At 44.1% G+C, this 21,238-nt stretch overlaps 1 long non-coding RNA gene across 1 annotated transcript; it reads right to left on the reverse strand.

Annotated features, from left to right (window-relative positions):
• Positions 1–1,337: 1,337 nt before the first annotated feature.
• LOC134297747 (uncharacterized) lies at positions 1,338–20,664 on the reverse strand. The gene is made up of 3 exons (XR_010004611.1): positions 19,118–20,664; positions 16,589–16,691; positions 1,338–1,577 (listed from the first exon to the last, which is right to left on the reverse strand). It is a non-coding gene; the product is annotated as an uncharacterized LOC134297747 (long non-coding RNA).
• Between the last annotated feature and the right edge of the window lie 574 nt (positions 20,665–21,238).

Genomic DNA, 21,238 nt, shown 5'->3' on the forward strand with positions numbered 1-21,238 from the left:
TTGTTTGCTGTGTCATAATAAAATAATAATTTTATTTGTATCCCGCCACCATCTTTCCTAGAGGGGACTCAGGGCGGCTCACTGAAATATCAGAAACAAAACAATAACAATGTACAATACATCAATAAACAATAACATGCACAAGTTATAATATTTAAACGTTGACCAGAAAAATGAAACACACTTACTAAAAACATAGAATTAAAAACAGTGAGGTTGTAATGATAGATTAGCAAAGTGCACATAATTATAAATATAGAGTTTTTTCGTGTCAGAAGGAGCAACTTGAGAAAGTGCAAGTCGTATCTGGTGTGAGAGAATTGGCCATCTGCAAGGGCATTGCCCAGGGGACGCCCAGATGTTTTTGATGTTTTTACTATCCTTGTGGGAGGCTTCTCTCATGTCCCTGCACAGAGCTGGAGCTGATAGAGGAAGCTCATCCGCGCTCCGGTCTCCCTGGGTTGGATTCGAACCAGCAACCTTCAGGTCAGCAACGCAAGCTTCAAGCCATCAGTCCTGCTGGCACAAGGGTTTAATCCACTGCGCTGCCAGGGTCTCCATTCAAATATAGTGGATGAAAGACATGAGTTTAAAATTCATGATTGAAACTGGCTGGGGATATAGAGAGAGGAGCCTGGCCCGGAGCCAAGGAGCTGGGGGTTGGGTTAGAGAGGCCTTTCTGGCAAGAGCCAGGAGCCCCCCTCCTGCTGCGAGCCTGAAGCAGGCCAGGAATGTGCCTGGCAGCCTGTTCTGGAAGAGAGGCCAGTCTGCTGACTCGGGCTTTTCTCTCGCCTTTCTCCCAGGGCTGGGGCTGCAGCTGCAGGCCTTGGCTTCTGCTGCTGGGGTTTCCACATTCCCCGCCCCCCTCTCCTTAACCAAGTGGGACATGAGCTACGTGCCCTCCGTGGTCTCCCCCCTCTTTCCTTCCTTCTTTCCCTCCCAGACCTTTGTCTTCGCCCATCAACTCTGAACTCCCCTCCTCCTCTTTCCTTCAGCTCTGCAGGGAAAGCCCTAGTCAGTGGCAAAATGTGTTAAAGCACTGAGCTGCTGAACTTGCAGACCGAAAGGTCCCAGGTTCAAATCCCAGGAGCGGAGTGAGTGCCCGCTGTTGCTCCAGCTCCTGCCAACCTAGCAGTTCGAAAACATGCCAATGTGAGTAGATCAATAGGTACTGCTCTGGCGGGAAGGTAACGGCGCTCCATGCAGTCATGCCGGCCACATGACCTTGGAGGTGTCTACGAACAACGCCGGCTCTTTGGCTTAGAAATGGAGATGAGCACCTACCACCAGAGTCAGACATGACTGGACTTAACGTCAGGGGAAACCTTTACCTTTTTTAGGGAACACCATTTTTGTTCCTTGGTTATGAAAGTCATTTCCCAATTGGTTCTATCATTGAAATACAGGGAAAGTTTATTAAACTGCAAACACTTGCGTTGTCAAAGGCTTTCATGGCTGGAATCACTGGGTTGCTGTGAGCTTTCCAGGCTGTCTGGCCATATTCCAGAAGCATTTTCTCCTGACATTTCGCCTGCATCTATGGCAGGCATCCTCAGAGGTGGTGAGCAGGATCATAGCTAGAAAAAATGGGAGGGGGGGGGGAAGGTTGAAATTTATTTTAGCAAATCATGAAGAGCAGTTCCATAACGCAAAACAATTTAGAAATCAGGCTCCCGGGAGCGGAGTGAGCGCCTGCTGTTAGCCCCAGCTCCTGCCAACCTAGCAATTCGAAAACATGCCAATGTGAGTAGATCAATAGGTACCGCTCCGGCGGGAAGGTAATGGCGCTCCATACAGTCATGCCGGCCACATGACCTTGGAGGTTTCTACGGACAATGCTGGCTCTTCAGCTTAGAAATGGAGATGAGCACCAACCCCCAGAGTCGGTCACGACTGGACTTAACGTCAGGGGAAACCTTTACCTTTTAATAATAATAATAACTTTATTTTTGTACACCACCTCCATCTCCCTAAAGGGACTCATGGGGCCAAGCCTAAGTAATACAATAAAACAAAATAAAATACATACATGATATGCATCATTAACAGATAAAAATGCAACCAAGTAAAACCCAATATACACAGTAACGTGGTAAAACAGTAAAATAGTGACAATAACATAATAAAACATAGTATAAAACAAAACAAGAATTAATCTAAAGCGAACTGGGTCATGGTGCAAGGATTGAAATTATAAACCCAAAGGGTGAGGTAGATAGAGAAAGTGCTATGCTTAGTGAAGGACTTGGGTTGGGATAAATGATGAAGTCTGCCTGCTTCTTGCCTGGGGGAAGCCTTTGTTGGGAGGTGTTAGCTGGCCCTGATTGTTTCATGCCAGGAATTCCCCTGTTTTCCCCCCTGTCCTTATTTACTATCCTGATTTTAGAGGGGTTTTTTTAATACTGTAGTCAAATTTTAATGGCTTCCTGCTTTCTGTTGAATTTGTCCACTTTCTTGTGGATTTCAATGGCTTCCAGACAGGGAACTCCAGACAGGAAACACAACACAACCGATTTTTTTTTTCTTAGTGTCTTCATTTTTAGGCCTGTTCCTGGGGTTATTTGTAGTGCTGATTCGGAAAATTGCATTGGATAGACCACATCAGCTCTAGATTATTAAATATGGTTTTCTGTGGACGAGCAAATGGCAACTACTGGGTGGCATATGTTCAGTTTGAAACTTCATTATATGGCCGATATGGACTCATCATGCAATGCAATGCAGTTATGCTGCATGATATGGCAATGCAGGTGGGAGCCTCATAATGTACCTCATGTAGTTATATGAGTCTACACCAATTATATAATACAGTTTCATACTGTATATGCCATGCCTGTGGTCATACAAGTGGCTGTATGTAATGTGTTAAAGTTGCTAGAGTGAAAAATGCTGCAAAAATTGTGTAGGAGAGGGAAATTCAGCAGCTGCTTTTTGTTACCTGGTTGCATGAAAAAGAACATCTGCCAAAATTGCCTCTTCTTGTTGTTAACTGCTGTCAAGTCAACTTTGACTTATGGTGACCTTATGAATGGGGGACCTCCAAGTCACCCTGTCATCAATATCCTGCAGACGCAGAGCTGTGCCTTTCAGATTGAGTCTATCCATGTGAAATATACTGTAGTTTTCCTCTTTTCCCACTGCCTTCTACTTTACAGGAAGTCCCCAAGTTACAAACAAGATAGGTTCTGTAGGTATGTTCTTAATTTCTGAATCTTTCTGTCCCTGTGATAGTTGGATTTTGAAAAAAAAATAGCTTGTTGTAGAAACAAGGATCAGTGATAAAGCTTCAGTGGAGACGCCTTTCCCCATGATAATTCTTTCAGGAGTGAAGTTCCCTTTCCGTGGGATAGATTAATCTCACTTCCTGTTGTCTCACCTCCATTCTTAACTATGAATCATTTGTAAGTCAGATGTTTGTAACTCGGGGACTGCCTCTATTAAACATTACATTTTGCCTTCATAGATACAGATTCTGTATCTACAGTTTCAGCCATCCACAGCTTCAATATAATCAAAACAAAAGCCCAAATGCAAATCTTGATTTTGCCATTTTGTGGAACAGCATTTTACTGTACCACTGTATATAATGGGACTTGAACATCTACAGATTTGTGTGTCCATACCGTGTGTGTGTGTGTGTGTGTCCCAGAACCTAACTCCAGCAGATGCTAAGGGCCCACTTTATTGTCCATTCTGGTGAATCATGCCTTCTCATATTATCTGCAAAGTAGGACAGTCTCACTTTAGTCATCATGGCTTCTTAAGAAGCATCAGGCGTGATTTGCTGCAGAGTCCTTTTCTATACAACCATTAGAGATACAGGAGTTCTCTCTATTCACTCTAAAGCAGTAATTCCAACCTGTGGTCCGTGGATAATAAATGGTGGTCCACAATAATAAAATATGGTCCACAGCCTCACTGTTACTACTATGGATAATAACACAGTACAACCGGAAAAAATTATTGGTGTCTTCATTTTTAGGCCTGTTCCTGGGGTTATTTGGGGTGTTGATTCAGAAAATTGCATTGGATAGACCACATCAGCTCTAATTATTAAATATGGTTTTCTGTGGGCGAGCAGATGGCGACTACTGGATGGTAAATGTTCTGTATCAGAAACTAGAGCTGAATCAGTACCCCAAATAACCAAACCAAATCTCAAGTTGACCAAAAACTGATTCATAACCCTTTTGGTTCTAATGTTGGAGAGTGGTCCCTTGTCAAAGTGATCCCTGGTCAAAAAAAAGGTTGGGATCCACTGTTCTAAAACATTCCTTCAAAACTGTGTTTTCTAGGATTTTAATTCCTTAGAGGTAACTTTGAAAGGCATGCAGTCTCTTCTTACAGCTAAGAAACTCATATCCTCCCATATATACAAATCTCTTCAGCTGCCAATGGCTTTACAGTTGGAATATAGTGAATCCTTGAGACTGGAGAACGCTTCATTGTGCAAAATTGGTTGTTTTTTTTAAAGCAACGTTATGCTATCAAAATTAAAGATATGAGAGGTCATTCTTAAATAGTGTTGCCAACTTTTTTTCCTGGCACAGCACCTCCGACTGAGCAAAAACTCGGTGGCTACAACTTTGCCCAGCACTAAGATAACTGCAGTGGGAGGAAGCTAGATTTGATGCATTTCTGCCTTTGTGCAGATATGAAAAACACAAGAAAACTGCCAGAAGACAAAACAGCAATTGTATTGTGGAAGAATACACCATCTGTCCCCTCCAAACTCCCCAAATAGAAGTTTCCGATAGTATAGCCAAACCACATTCCTCCATGCCATCTGGCATCACCACCAAGCCAACACAGATGGATTGTGCTTGTGTTACCGTACTCAATAACATAATTTGGCTCTATTGATCATTTTGAATTTCCTCTTTCTTGTATTGCCTATCATAATTGGAATATGTGGTGCCAAGCTCAGGAAAAATATATAATTTAAAATTGCCTGGAGGGGTGGAGGGAGCTACATCTGAAATGCATGTATTGATACCCTGTTTCCCACAATATAAGATCTACCCTGAAAATAAGACCTATCATGATTTATCAGCATTTCTGAGAATGCTCGAAATATAAGCCCTATTTCAAAAATAGTCCATAGATATAGTTCATTTAAAAAGTCAATTTGGAAAAATAAGACTGTCCCTGAAAACAAGCCCTAACACGTCTTTTGGACCAAATATATATTTTGGAGCAAATATAAAATAAGACCTGTCTTATTTTGGCAGAATAGAAATGTAAGATGAAATGTGAAAAATGTCAGCCATAATGCAACACAGGAGTAAAGTCACAGACTGTCACGACCCAGGCTGCAGAGCACCAATAACCATACACAGAGGCCAGAATCTATCTAATATCTTTATTGTAGGAATATATAAAGTTAATAAAAACAAGTGTAGAAAATAGTCCAGAATTAGACCTTTCAGGAAAGGTCAGAATTAGTCCAAAAAAGCAATGTCCAATAAGAAATATTAAGGTCCAAAGTTGTAATCCAATAACCGAAACACTCACTTTGCCAAGCAAAGTGAGGGGAGATGACAAGGTCCTTTAGTCCATGAAACTTGAGCGAGGCTAGAAAATAACTTGATACTTGAAACAAGGCTTGAACGTGGAACAAGGTAACTAAGAACAAGAACAAGGTCCGTGGAATAACTTGATAAATCCGTGGAACAAGGCAAGGATTGATCCTGGGAAACAAGGCAAAGTCCGTAGATAAACAAAGGCTGGGAAGCAAGGCGAAGGCTGGATAGCAAGGCAAGGCTTGAGCAGGAGCGAGGCTTGAACCGGAGCGCGCTGTCCAGACACAACTCGCTCCGTAGGCTGACGAATTGACTCCGCGAAGTTACTACGCGGGTAAAACACCTAAATAGAGTCTAGCTTCCCGCCGAAGCAGTTCTCTGGGAATCAGAACCGAAAGCTAACTCTGAGACCAGATGTGAGACTCCCCAAAGATTCTCACGAGAAGCAGTCTTAATTGGCCACATTCTTAGCTGCAATCCTCGCACTCCTGCGCGAAGCTGAATCTAAACTTCTCTGTTGTTTACAAAACTCCCGACGCAAGAATACGGGAGAAGTAGGCTCTGGGCTTGTTTGACATACTTCTGGGAGACAACTTTCTTGCAGGTGCAAGGTTCCCAGATCTGCCTGGGAAAGATCTGGCTGAGAGGAATCCAGTTCAGACTGGGAAGGTAAAAAACCCAAGTTTTCATCTTCATCAGGAATTACAATGTCCTGAGCAGGACTACAAGGCCCATGAGTCATCACACTATCCCCCTCCTCAAGGCCCCTCCCAAACTGGGGCCCTCTCCCCGAGGCGCGAGGTCGCGGCTTGGCGGGATAGGTCTGATGAAAGCGACGGGTTAGATCAGGAGCATGGACTGTGGAGGCGTCTTCCCAAGAGCGTTCTTCAGGGCCAAAACCCACCCAGTCAATGAGATATTGTAGGCGGCGGCGGTGAAAGCGAGAATCCAAAATGTCCTCAACCTCGAACTCCTCCTCCCCATTCATCAAAACAGGAGGGGGGGCCGGTTGGTCTGTATCAGGACGCACACCATCCGCCGGAAGGAGCAGGGAACGGTGAAACACTGGGTGAATGCGCATTGAACGCGGAAGTTGGAGTTTGAAAGTCACGGGGTTTAATTGCGCCACCACTGGATAGGGGCCAATGAAACGGGCATCTAACTTCCGGCAAGGGCGGTGGGAGGGCAGAAAGCGAGTGGACAGGAAAACCCGATCTCCTACCTTGATTTCGGGACCCGGCTGGCGATGTTTGTCAGCGTGGCGTTTATAGTCCTCCTTGGCTTGGTCCAGTTGCTGGAGCAAAAGTTGTTGCACCGCTGTGAGTTCCTGCAGCCAATCCTCTGCTGCGGGAACCTCTGAAGTTTCAATGACAGGGGGAAAGAAACGTGGATGGAAGCCGTAGTTTGCAAAGAACGGCGTTTCTTTTGTAGAAGCTTGAACTCCATTGTTGTAGGCAAACTCAGACAGTGGTAACAGAGAAGCCCAATTGTCCTGTTGATAGTTTACATAACAGCGAAGATACTGCTCCAAAGTGGCATTGGTGCGCTCCGTTTGCCCATCTGTTTGGGGATGATGAGCTGAAGATAAGCGAGAGTCTATGCCCAATAGTTTTTGTAGTGCCTTCCAAAAACGAGAGGTGAATTGAGATCCACGGTCTGTGACTAAACTCTTGGGCAATCCATGTAGTCTGAAAACATGTTGAAGAAATAAATCCGCAGTTTCCTTGGCCGTGGGGAGGCCTTCGCAGGGAATGAAATGGGCTAACTTGGTGAATAGGTCCACCACCACTAAGATCGTGGTGAACCCACAGGAAGGTGGTAGGTCAGTGATGAAATCCGCGGAAATTATTTCCCATGGGCGAGATGGGGTAGGAAGGGGGTGTAAAAGCCCTGAGGGCTTCTCCCTTCGTATCTTGGAGCGCTGGCATACTGGGCAGGTGTTGACATATTTTTCCACATCCTTGCGGATCTTGGGCCACCAAAAATCCCTTAGGATCAGATGCATAGTTTTAAATAGTCCGAAGTGCCCTGCTGGTTTGCAGTCATGACACAGACGAAGCGCCTTTTCCCTGCCCGGTCCGGGTGGGATATAGACATGATTTCTATAGCAGAGCAGCCCATCTTTAAGCGAAAAGGGGAAATGCAGACCTTGGCGAAGTTGGTCCTGCGCCCAGGCATCTGCTTGCTGACTAGCCCTGATTTCTTGAGCACAGATGGGTCCTGGAGTAGGGGAAGTTGAACCAATGGGAATGGATTTGGTGTTCCCCACCGTGAGCGTGGCAAAGTTCTCAGGTTGTAGCAGTTGGGATTCAAAGGTCTCCTTGCGTCCTGCAGCGTATTCCGGTTTACGTGACAGGGCGTCTGCTTGCTTGGTTTGGGCTGGGGTCACATAATGGATCTGGAAGTTGAAACGTTCAAAGAATAAAGCCCAACGTTGCTGCCTCTGATTTAGTTTGCGGGCAGTTCTTAGATGTTCTAGATTACGATGATCAGTGTGGACTTCAATGGGAAATTTGGCCCCTTCTAGCCAATGTCTCCAAGTTTCAAAGGCTGCCTTTATGGCCAGTAGTTCTTTTTCCCAAATGGTGTAATTCCTCTCTGGTGTGGTTAGTTGACGAGAATAAAAGGCACAGGGGTGGAGGTGATCTCCCACCGGTTGTAAGAGTACAGCCCCAATTGCCACATCAGAGGCGTCCGCTTGCACCACAAAAGGGGTTCCAGGATTTGGGTGCTGTAGAATTGGCTGGGAGGTGAATAGTTTCTTTAGTTGCTGGAACCCTTTCTCTGCTTGATCAGTCCAGCGGAAAGGCTGCTTTCCACGGATGCAGCTAGTGATGGGGTCGGACCAGCGGGCAAAATCTGGAATGAACTTGCGGTAGTAGTTCGCGAACCCCAAGAAACGCTGCACCTCTTTCTTGTTAGTTGGCGCCCGCCATTCCAATACTGCTGAAACTTTGGCTGGATCCATGGAAAGCCCTAGAGGCGAGATGCGGTAACCAAGGAAATCTACCTCTTGTAGATCAAAAGCGCATTTTTCCAGCTTGGCATAAAGTCCATGATCCCGCAATCGTTGTAACACCATTTTGACGTGGTTCTCATGTTCTGATTGTGATCTGGAAAACACCAAAAAATCGTCCAGGTAGATTATCAAGAACCTGTCTAGATAGTCCTGAAAAATGTCATTGACAAAATGCTGGAACGTTGCGGGGGCTCCGCATAAACCGAAATTCATAACTCGGGACTCAAATAATCCGAATTTGGTCTGGAAGGCGGTCTTCCACTCGTCCCCTTCCCTGATGCGAATTAAGTTGTAAGCCCCCCGAAGATCCAGCTTGGTGTAAACCTTGGCTCCTCGAAGCCGATCCAGTAGATCCGAGATTAAAGGCAGGGGATAGCTGTTCCGCTTGGTGATATTGTTCAATGCTCTGTAGTCCACCACCAAGCGTAGTTCCCCTGACTTCTTCTTCACAAACATCACTGGGGAGGCGGCTGGGGATTGAGAGGGTCTGATGAATCCCTTGCGAAGGTTTGTCTCTAGGAATTCCCTGAGAGCTTCTTGCTCTGGTTCAGTCAGGGAGTAGAGATGCCCTCGCGGGATCGGGGCCCCCTCCACCAAGTCAATGGCACAGTCATAAGGTCTATGTGGGGGTAATTTTTCGGCTTCTTTCTCATTGAATACATCCCAATACTCGGAGTACTTCTTTGGCAAGGTGATGATGGGCTCGGTGTCTGTGGCATGGCATACCTTGGCTACGAGGCAATGGTTTTGGCAGTACGGTGAAGCAAACTGCAGTTCTCTGTTGGACCAGGAGATGTTAGGGTCGTGGAGAGTCAGCCATGGAATTCCCAAAATCACAGGGAAATGGGGAACCTCGGTAACAAAGAAGGAAATCTCTTCCATATGTTCCCTTATCCACATCCTGGTGGGTTCCGACCACTGACTTACGGGGCCCGTCTTGAGGGGACGGCCGTCTATGGCTTGCACCACACGGGCATTCTTGAAATCATGATATTGTAATCCCAGAGAGTCGGCATACTCTCTATCGATGAAATTGTTGGTAGCTCCAGAGTCTATCATGGCGTGGATCATGACGGGTCCCCTTTTTGCTGACCATAATGTGACCACGAGAAGGAACAGGACCCCGGTTGGCGGCTCTTGGATGGATTTTTTGACCGGGTTGGCGAGCCCCTCTACACCCGGTCGTTGGCTTCCCCCGCCGGCTGTGTGCCAGTCGGCTCAGACGCCTTCGTCTCCGTGGAGGACGCCGCCGCAAGACGGGCGGCAGGCTTCCCTTTGGCTGGGCACTCTCTGGCGAAGTGGCCCCCGTTCCCGCAGTACCAGCAGAGGTTTAAGCGTTGACGACGGGCCTTCTCGGCGGCATCTAGTCTGGGACGCACATTGCCCAACTGCATCGGCACCTCCTCGCCTCCTCTGGGGTATGGGGTTGGCGGTGGGGGTCTCCACACCGGACGTGGCTGAACGCTGGCGGGAGCGGGGGGTTTTGCCCCGGCTCTACTGCCCTGGCCTCGAACCCACTGTTTCCTGTTGGCAATCATGACTTCAGCCCGTAAACATTGATCAATGAGTGCCTCGAGGGTCTGGGGAGGATCCACCTTGGAGATTTCTTCCAGCATTTCAATGTTGAGACCCTCCCGGAATTGTCCCCTGAGGGCTACATCGTTCCAGCCGGTGTTGTGGGCCAGCACTCGGAACTCGGCTATATACTGAGACATAGGTCTGTCTCCTTGGAAAAGGCGACGGAGTTTGTGACCGGCTGCCTCCAAATTGTCCTCGATTCCCCAAGTCTCCTTGAGGTGGTCCAAGAAGTGTTGCGCTGATCTTAGGTGTGGAGAGGCTTGGTCGAACAGTGCCGTCGCCCAGCTGGCCGCTGGCCCGTCTAGAAGACTGTAAACCCATGCCACTTTGATGTCTTCTTGGGGAAACTCGGCAGCACGGGCCTCCAGATAAGCTTGACATTGGCGACGGAAGACATGAACCTTAGAAGCTTCTCCAGTAAACTTGGTTGGCAACGCCATGGCCGGAAGACGAACTCCGCGTTCCTTCAAACCCCTTATTTCTCCATCCTGTGCATTGAGCTTATCACGGATTCGGTCCACCTCTTCCTTGTCGATGGTGTAGGTAATCGGCTGGCCGCTCGGCCCAGGTACGGTTCCGGTAGACATTCTGGCCGAGGTTAATTGGTGCTTAGGGGGGCGGAGTCAAACTGTCACGACCCAGGCTGCAGAGCACCAATAACCATACACAGAGGCCAGAATCTATCTAATATCTTTATTGTAGGAATATATAAAGTTAATAAAAACAAGTGTAGAAAATAGTCCAGAATTAGACCTTTCAGGAAAGGTCAGAATTAGTCCAAAAAAGCAATGTCCAATAAGAAATATTAAGGTCCAAAGTTGTAATCCAATAACCGAAACACTCACTTTGCCAAGCAAAGTGAGGGGAGATGACAAGGTCCTTTAGTCCATGAAACTTGAGCGAGGCTAGAAAATAACTTGATACTTGAAACAAGGCTTGAACGTGGAACAAGGTAACTAAGAACAAGAACAAGGTCCGTGGAATAACTTGATAAATCCGTGGAACAAGGCAAGGATTGATCCTGGGAAACAAGGCAAAGTCCGTAGATAAACAAAGGCTGGGAAGCAAGGCGAAGGCTGGATAGCAAGGCAAGGCTTGAGCAGGAGCGAGGCTTGAACCGGAGCGCGCTGTCCAGACACAACTCGCTCCGTAGGCTGACGAATTGACTCCGCGAAGTTACTACGCGGGTAAAACACCTAAATAGAGTCTAGCTTCCCGCCGAAGCAGTTCTCTGGGAATCAGAACCGAAAGCTAACTCTGAGACCAGATGTGAGACTCCCCAAAGATTCTCGCGAGAAGCAGTCTTAATTGGCCACATTCTTAGCTGCAATCCTCGCACTCCTGCGCGAAGCTGAATCTAAACTTCTCTGTTGTTTACAAAACTCCCGACGCAAGAATACGGGAGAAGTAGGCTCTGGGCTTGTTTGACATACTTCTGGGAGACAACTTTCTTGCAGGTGCAAGGTTCCCAGATCTGCCTGGGAAAGATCTGGCTGAGAGGAATCCAGTTCAGACTGGGAAGGTAAAAAACCCAAGTTTTCATCTTCATCAGGAATTACAATGTCCTGAGCAGGACTACAAGGCCCATGAGTCATCACACAGACTGAAATAAGACTTCATCCTTTCGTTTAAAGTTGGGATTTTCTGATCTCTTGCATGTTCACAAAAATCCATATATGGATAAATTAAGGCTATTCCGATTTATTGAACTTCTGCAACACCCTGGATTATTCAGGCATAATGTCAAACCATGGTTTGTTGGTATCTTACTCCCAAGTCTATGGTGCTCGCATATTACAATCTTTGATCATGATTGACCTGCAAGTCTATTTGCTTGCAAACCACAGTTTGCTAGGTTCAGATAAAACATTGTTTGCCACAAACTAGGAGTGGGTGTTTCTAATATCATTGCACAAAGAGATGTGAGAGAAGAGGGACTGCATCGAAGTCTTGCTCTTATAAGGCTGAACTGTGTTCAACATTAAACAGCAGTGACACCATGACTTACCTTGCCTTCTATGCATTACTTGTTAGTAATGCATAGAAGGAAAGGTTAACCCACTTTGGATTAATTTTACCATGAGAAATCTATGATGAGACAATCCAAAATGGAACAAGAGAGAGATAGTGGCAGAAGATGCAACTTCTAGGTCAGATGGCATACAGCAAGCTACTGGGCTATTCCAGAGGACAACAAGTAGCATTTTGGCAAATGACACAACTGGACACAAGCTGAAAAGATGTTCAGCTGCTGACATGTTCAAAGGTGAAAGGAAAGTCTGAAGCTGCTCAACACATATTTAGGCGAATCTACTGCTCACTTTTTTTTTTACTTAATGTCTTCGCCAAAATTAGGGTGCACATAGATGCGTGTAATAGTACTGAGCCAAAGCAAAAGGGTAAGCTGCTTTAGAGGCACCTGGAGCTCCTATTTGAGGGATGTCACCTCAAATGTAATTGCCATGGCACAATGCTATGCAATCCTGGGCTTTGTAGTCTGGTAAGGCATCAGCATTCTTTGGCAGAGAAAGCGCAAGACCCTGTAATACTACATGATTTCATAACAATGAGCCAGGGCAGTTAAAGTGGATTCATTCTACAGCATAGATGCATCTCAAAGTTTTCCTTTCCATTGTTGGAAGCTTTGGTGTTCTAACAGTTTTGTTTTTAAAGAAGGCATTCTAAGCACACAGCAACTGTAATGTGTACCTTTTTTGGCCAAACGACAAAGGCTGCACTATTTGCCACTGTGCATTACATTCACTAGTGATTTTTTTGTTTTGTTTCAGGGTTTTGAAAATTGAGGTGCGCATTAGATTCAATGGCACATCAGACCTGAGTAAATACAGGTAGAGTCTTGCTTATCCAACCTTCGCTTATCCAATGTTCTGGATTATCCAACACAATCTGCCTCCCGCCCAGATCCACAGCTGTTTCTCTAGGTAGTAAGGACTGAATTTCTTACGGATTTAACTTCTGACAATGTTATTTCTGCAAGTTCATTTTATGCAATATTTGGAGTGAGTGAGCTAAAGCGAACAGCAATGGGATTGCAAAGGTACTTTATGCCCTATGGCAGCACTGCAGCTATACTTGGGCCATTAGCAAATGCACTGCTGACCAGTGGACCAGTAGTCAGCAAAAATCAAAGCCATAATTTGAATATTAACTGCTCCTGTATCTCTCAGTGGCTTTCGATACCATTGACCATGGTATCCTTCTGGGTCGTCTCACTGGGATGGCACTGGGAGGCATTATCTTACAGTGGCTTTGATCCTTCCTGGAGGGCTGTACCCAGAAGGTGGTCCTCTTTGAACCCCTGGCTGTTGATCTGTGGGGTGTCTCAGGGTTCCTTTTTGTCCCTCATGCTGTTTAACATATACATGAAACCGCTGGGAAATGTCATTCTGGAGTTTTGGAGTATGGTGCCACACATATGCAGATGACACCCAATTGTACTGTTCCTTCCCACCTAAACCAAGGAAGCTGTCCTGACCCTAAACCAGTGCCTGTCATCAGTAATGGACTGGATGAGGGCAAGTAAAGGGTGCAGAGCAGTAACCCTGTAAACATCAGTCTTAAATCACTAGTGGAGTGACCAGCCTTGCCATTGGGCAAAAAGAAATTGTCCCTTCATGTGGTAGATGTGGGGAGGGATGGCAACCCATCAACTTTTCTGAGTCCCAACTTTCCCCCTTCTTTTGGAGATCATTGCCACACAATTTGTTCTACGCATTGCAACTTGAACTGATGCCCTCTAAAGAGGTGGAGGTCCCATCCCACTGACGGTGCCGAGATAAGCTTCACCTGTCCATCTGGTTCATTTTGAGGAAGCAGGGACACCGTTTATCCTTTGCCTGAGACAAAACAACAACAACCTTGCCCTACAAATGAAATAGGGCTTTGTGAAAACACCCCATGTGCTTTCCATCTATTCCTAAGACTATTGGGAGGAGGATCCCACAGCAGCAAAGAGAAATTGTCTGAAATTGTGGGCCAGCATTTCATGGATACCCTTTGGTTCAGGGATCTATTAACTGAATTTTGTTTTTGCTCCTGTTGTTTACATTACTCTATGAAGTGTCATGAATATTGATAATGCCATAAGGTATTATGGGAATGTCAAGGTCCTTCCTTGGCTAAACCGGTTTCCTGATTGCTATACAAGATTTTAATGAAGGTGGGGTGAAAAGTTTATCCATCCTTTTAATCACCAGGCAGTAAGACATGTTAAGGCTTGGTTGTTTGCTAAGGCTTATAGTGGCTTTGCATAGCTGCTGTTGTCGTAGGCTCCCATTACTGGGATTCTGTTTTTCATTTTCCATGTGTTGATTGATCTGTTTTTAAGTCTGAAAGCTCTTCACTGTGCAGACCTTGTGGATACAATATTTTGTTTAGGTGCCACTTAGCCTGATGAGAACCCAAAACCTTTCACACTTCTGTGGTATTTTGGTTGGTCTTAAAATATCGGGGTTATTTTCTCATGGACTACAGATGTGTCTATGTTTGAATGCCTTCCTCCACTATTTATTATTATTATTATTGCAACATGTTTTTGCAGTCGGTGCAAATGTGAATATTATTTAGAAATGCAAATTCAAGGGTGTAACTATTGGGAGGGTTAAAGTGAAGGATTTACCACCAAAACAAGAATTCTCCCTCTCCTGAATGAAATTATTTTTCAGGCTTCACATTTCTAGCATTGCAGAGATGTGTCATTAAGTCCAGTCATGTCCAACTCTGGAGGTTGGTGCTCATCTCAATTTCTAAGACGAAGAGCCAGCGTTGTCCGTAGACACTTCCAAGGTCAGGTGGTCGGCATGGCTGCATGGAGCGGCATTACCTTCCTGCCGGAGTGGTACCTATTGATCTACTCACATTTGCATGTTTTCGAACTGCTTGGTTGACAGAAGCTGGAGCTAACAGCGGGTGCTCACTCCGCTCCCCAGATTTGAACCTGCGACCTTTCAGTCTGCAAGTTCAGCAGCTCAGCACTTTAACACACTGCACCACCGGGGGTTCCTGTTCAGATTTAGAATGCTTATATTTGCTAAATAATAATAATAATAATAATAATAATAATAATAATAATAATAATGATAATTTATTTATATCCTGCCACCATCTCCTAGAGGGACTCGGGGCGACTCACAGAACACTCAAGGTGTAACATTCAAAATACAACAAGTGCAAAACAAAACACAGACAATAAACAATAAAATACAGCAATTGCTGTAGATAAAACAGCAGTATACGACCTCAAAATTGTAAAGTGCTAATAAAGGTTCTCATATGTATTATTAGAGAGTGTAAACATGATCAAAGCCTTGTCGGAAAAGCCAGGTCTTTAATTGTGTGCAGAAGGTTTGGAGGGTAGGGGCTAGCCAGATCTCCCTCAGGAGGGCATTCCAAAGCTGGGGGACCACCACTGAGAAGGCCCTCTCTCTCGTCCCACCAACCACACTTCAGACGGAGGTGGGACTGAGAGGAGGCCCTTCCTGGTATGTCATAAAGTTCATAGAAAGAGATGCAGTCCCGCAGATAGATTGGACCTGAAGCATAAAGAGTTTTTATAGGTAATAACCTGCACTTTGAATTGGATCCAGAAACTCATTGGCAACCAGTGGAGCTGCTTTAGTGGGGGCATGATATACTCCCTATAACCAGCTCCAGTTAGTAATCTGTCCGCCGACCTTTGCACTAATTGGTATTTATTTGATCACTTTACCTGCACCTTTTCTTCAGATGCCTAAATTGTATTTCTAAATGCACAACTGATGTTTTAAGTAACTGAAATGTTAGAAGTTTGGGAACTATCGAAAAAATTAACTTGGGGGACAGAATTCTTATTTGGGGACAGATGCCTTCATTTTACCATATGCACAAACCCAGCTATATTCCTATGCAGGAAAATACTATAATTACATGTTCAAATCCCTGCTTTTCAAAACAAAATAGAGCTGGACGTTCACTACGGAGGTGGCTTGTTTTTGACATACACCGACCATTTTCTAGAGGGCAAAGCAGCTCTCTAATGTAAAGAGTTGGGGCATCCCTGCCATACATAATGTTATCAACTGATTCTGCTGTTGTCTATCTGTCTTTGCCTCACGCTTCTCATCCCTTCTTAAGAGTGATTCCACATCACAGTGAGTTTGACATTATTCATCTCCTTCAAGGTAATGCTGCAGGTGAGCAGACAAACAACTACCACCAGAGTTGGGCGTCTAACAGCGCAACACACTCCATCAGTCAAGGGTGGCTCATGTTTTAAATGTTCAGGAACTAGGAACGGCTCTAAGCTATTGTTTGTTGTGCTAGTTGTGCCAAATAGTCAATCAGATGGGAACAAATAACAGCGGAACAGGTTTTCAAAGTAGTGTCGCTGCAATCTCTCCAGTAACAAGGGAAGGGATGGTGACATTTAGCTTAATGTGAGGGTGTGCACAGGAGACAGTCTCAGAAATACCTGCTCACTCTATCATTAAGAGCCAGATTGTTGTTTTTCAACACAACTGCCAGCGTTTATTGGTGGTGGATTTGGAGAGGTACAAAACAGCAGAGTTAAGGATCTGTAAAAAGACAATTTTAAGAAATGCTTTTACTCATAAATAAATGCTGAAACTTTGTAGGCAAACATAATGATGGAGCTCCCACTTTTATCATTTCTGCCCTTTTTTCTGTTGAGACTCTTATCTTTGATTGCTATGTGTAGGCAGAAGTATATCAGGTGGGACAACTCGTCTGTTGGATTTCAGCACTGTCGGACAGCTTTTACATCCGTGGTAAGCAAAGTGCATCCTTCTTAGTATTATTGAACTATAGCTCTAGCATTCCTTCACTGTTGGCTGTATTGGCAGGGACTGGAAGGAGCTGTAGTCCAACCATATAGTTGACTACACTTTGTCCACTGTTATGTCACAGGATGAAAGACAGATAAGTCTCTGTCCAAATCAGCTTGTAATTACAGTAAGAACCATTGGCATCATGGATGGATAACCGGCCAGTGACCTGACAGCTGGATGTAGTCCACCAAGCTAGCCAGGAGAAGGTAAAAAAACTACATACAAGTAGATGTGGTGGATTTTCTGAATTCCCACAGTTTCATCACAGGTCACATTGCAGTTATTAATTAGGCATTTTATTTTGGAACATGCTTTATTGAGGACACATGTGAAAACATCTATAAAAAGTAGCACGAACTGTGTATTTTCTTTCTTTTAGTCTTGGAAGTTGCAAACAGGATCTCTTCTTTCAAAGGCCTATATCCTTAACACAGTCCACATGATGCTGAGGGTGTTGGCAGCGGATAGGACTGGCACAATTTCTCTGTACAGGGCTGGGCTGTAAAGAGCTAAAGAGTGACTCCCAAGGGAGACAGAACAATACATGGTGAGTACACTGGGATAGATCCATAAGGAGGTCAGTCTGAGGGTAGAGTCAGTTATAGGCTGGCCTTTCAGCCAAAACATCCAGACACAGTGGGGCAAACTAAGGATGCACACAATAATGACGAACAGGCAGAGATGCTGACAGTTTGACAGGAAGACCAGGACAAAGACTAGGAACACAGGTTGACAGGAAGCTATCCAGAACCTAGAAGCTGCCTAGGAAGACCCAATTCTGATTTATAAAAAGATCCATGTTGGACTCGGAAGGGCTGTCTACATGGCCAAAATAAAATGGACTTGCCACTCAGCTGCTGTGGAGAGTTCACATGATACATAGCTACGTTTGTAGCACAACTGCTGCATCCAGCTGTTACTCTGCATCTATAGAATCATCCCATCTTTTGACTGTCTAGCCTAAATATTGGGGCTGTATTTACATCGGATTTTTCTAGCAGGTGTAGAGGTCTTCCAGGCACAGAACTGATGGTCTGCCTCATGGTAAATCACCAAAGCAACACCTGTCCTAACTGGTGTTGTACAGAAATATTAGATTACAACTCCCATAATCTCCCCCAGCCAAATTGTTGTTGTTGTTGTTGTTGTTGTTGTTGTTGTTGTTCTTATTATTATTTATCCCATTTGTATCTTGCCTTTCTCCACCCCGAAGGGGACTCAAGGTGGCTTATACATGTACTTATTCAGTGCTTACAAAACACATATCAGGCATACATTTAAAACATTGACAAAATTAAAATTCATACAATAACATTAAAAACCTGACAATAAATTAAAATCACGCTGTAGCAAAAATCATAGTCTAAAGCTGTTCCATGGTCATTGCACGTTTAGACATCTCTTATTGCACTACGTTCTTATCCAAAAGCTAAATTTAAATCTATACTACTACTACTACTACTACTACTACTACTACTGACCTCCTGCTACTGTGACATTTTCTAGTATTCAGATTATGAAGGTAAATACAGAGTGGAGAGTGAGGGTTGAAATCCACATCCTCGAATATATCCTCACTCAGTTTTAGCCAGTTCATTTTCTCCATGTACAATAGTGGATTGAGGTATTTGGAAATCCTTAGAACGGTTCCAAAATTTGAATCTCTTTGTTCACACATGCATGTTATTTTAGACATGGTGGCACAGAAATCAAACCCACAAATGAATAAGCAAAATAAAAACAGTAGCACAAAAATCTACATCTGCAAACCAATAGTCAGTCCTGATAATTTAACTATCATGGCTCACTGCAATGGAATCATGGGAGTTTTTTTTACAAGAGTGTTGGTGCCTCACCAAATGACAGCTTCCATGATTCCATAGCATTGAGCTATGATAATTAAAATTGTGACAAACTGCATAAATTCTACAACATAGATACATAGCTACAACAATGGAACCTCGTTGTTGCAATCATATCTGAAGATGCAAGATCTTAACCATTGATTTCAATGAAACCAAAGTACGAATAAGAGCCTGAACAGAATCAAATCCCTCTTTTCAGAAAGCTCTTTTAGTCTTGGCATGAGCCATGGAGCTATATCAGAGTATGTTCAGTTAAAATCCTCTGGAATATTTCCATGGTTTGTTTACCTTCCTTGGCAGCATAGGCTTCAGTCTGTGAAGAGTTCCTGTCAGGAAGATTTTCATTGTTACCTTCAGCTCCCATCTGTTTGCATAAATGTACTGTGCATTGCTATGAAAATATTTCCATGCTTCTCTGTAATAGTTTCTAAGTTTATACAGTGCCAAACAAAGGCAGTTTCCTAGAAGTACCGTACTTAAAATAAAAAAGCCATAAAACCAAACAATTCCTCTGCTCAAGCACGTTCCTCCCACATCTAGGGTGTAATGTTACAAATGATCAACACAAGGACCACATCAAACCAAAAGGAATGATTTAGCTGTAAGAGTCACAACCTTCATGGTTTCTGTCAGTGGGACAATGAAACCATGCCAAATTTTAGACTGAACTTTAGGGAGACATTCGAGCTGTTGAGTTCTATCTCCATAATAATGTCACCATCATCCTGAAGTTCTCAGCTACATGTCATCATCTCATAGGACATGCGACTCTTCTCTTTACCCTAATAACATCTGACATGGGGTATCACCTACAAACACCTGGGTGCTGCTGTGGCCCCAAATCAGGCCAGAACATTGCTGATTTCTGCCACAGAATCAATGACTCTGGAGTTCAAAAGAGCATGGGTTTCCAGAATCTATGTCACTGCTTTCACAATTCTTTTCCTTCTAAGCATTCTCTGCCTCTCACTTCAAACAAGCAGAAAACACCACAGCATTAAGAAAATTACATCATCAAGACCTATTGCTATCAGTAAAGAAGGCTGGAAGATGTGCTGTGCAGAATAGAATTCTGGAAGGGGTTTAGTCATTCCTCCCAATGTTACTGCACAATTGTGCCGGTCCAAAAACATGAAATGATAAAACTGAAATCATGCATCTGTGCAACACTGGCAGAAAAACAACTGTCAGGGATGAAGAGGGCAATACATGGGTTGGGATGAGTTAACTCACAGTGATCTGATAAGGTAAACACGTAAAAGTTAAGTTAAAACACTTTCAGAAAATAGCAGTACGATGGGGAGAGTGGCTGGCTATCCACTCTGATGGGTTTGCAACTCCAGATCCTATTCTTAGAGCTTCATGTAATAATGTCCAAAGTAAAATTCAAATTAAACCCCAAAATAGACCCGTCATCTCTTTGACACAGAACCACCAGCCACCTCCAAAAGCTATTCTATGTAGAATGTAGGAACAAAATGGACATGTATATCTATTAGGGGTGTGCAAAGCTTCAGAGCCCGGCTTTGAAATTGGGAGATTCGGATGATTCGTAAATATGAACCTCCAAATTACTAATCAGAAAGGACCCCTCTGAAGAATTTATGAATCAAAACACAAGCCACAAACTTTCAGATAGACTGATAAAAGATTTGTTGTTTCAAGAGCTTTATTTTTCAGTGGAACATCCTCTGTCACCCATAATTGTCTGGAGTTGGAGGGGGAGGGGGCTGATATGATTGACAAGGGAAGCTGTGTGCTTTTTTTCCCTTGTCAGCCAATCAAGAAGAAAGCCAAATCACATGGCTTTCTGCAAAGCTGGTCTTATATATACTCCCCTCAGCATCTCATCTGTGTTACGTGGCATTTGCAGGAGAGAGATAAGACGTGTTCTCTCAAGCTCCTTTGTGTTTCTGTGTGTTTCTTAAAACTTAAACTCATAGTAGCTTTTTGATCATTCTGTTTCTTTCTATTTGTTCATATTCAGTCTATAACCTTCCCCTGTTGAAATTATATCTGACCCCAAACTGCAGCTCCGTTCTTCTTGTGTGAGCAAAATTCTGGGAAATATAGTTTGGGAAGGCAAGGACCTCTGTAGCAAAGTATTAAAAGGCCCCACCCTAAACTACATTTCCCAGAATTCTGCTCATTCTGCTAAAGCCCCAGTGTAGATTAATCACATGTGCTTAAATTGAATAAATTCTTTAAAATCAGTGGATAGACCGATTGTTCTGAAACTTGGTAGGTTTGCTGCTCTGCACATGTTGCCTCACTGTGTCACAATTTGAGGAGATACCTAGTTTTTTTTTTAAAAAAATTTTTTTTAATTGAAACAACTTATTAAAAATTCCTAGAAATCAGTAGATGAACAAATCTTTCTGGAGTTTTTCAGGATTAATGTTGTCTTAT

Source organism: Anolis carolinensis, chromosome 3 (assembly GCF_035594765.1).
Source record: "Anolis carolinensis isolate JA03-04 chromosome 3, rAnoCar3.1.pri, whole genome shotgun sequence".
NCBI classification, from domain to species: domain Eukaryota; kingdom Metazoa; phylum Chordata; class Lepidosauria; order Squamata; family Dactyloidae; genus Anolis; species Anolis carolinensis.